Source organism: Penaeus monodon, chromosome 29, assembly GCF_015228065.2.
Source record: "Penaeus monodon isolate SGIC_2016 chromosome 29, NSTDA_Pmon_1, whole genome shotgun sequence".
Classification (NCBI taxonomy): domain Eukaryota; kingdom Metazoa; phylum Arthropoda; class Malacostraca; order Decapoda; family Penaeidae; genus Penaeus; species Penaeus monodon.
Window position 1 is genome coordinate 24,143,620 of NC_051414.1, and position 246 is coordinate 24,143,865.

The window sequence follows — 246 nt, forward strand, 5'->3', positions numbered from 1 at the left end:
TGTCTAAAGATAATAAAACACGTAATTTTCTTTAAATTATTAAACATGATTAACTATCATCATTATTATACCTATACGATATAAATGGATCCGCTTAAATTTATTTTAAGAAGCACTTTTTTTTCGTTTGTTATCACCATGAGAAAAAAATATGAAAAAAATAGCACCATGTCTATTCTGACGTTAACAATCATGTAAATAATTTTGTCGATAATGAAGATAACAGTGATAAAGATATGAGCACGG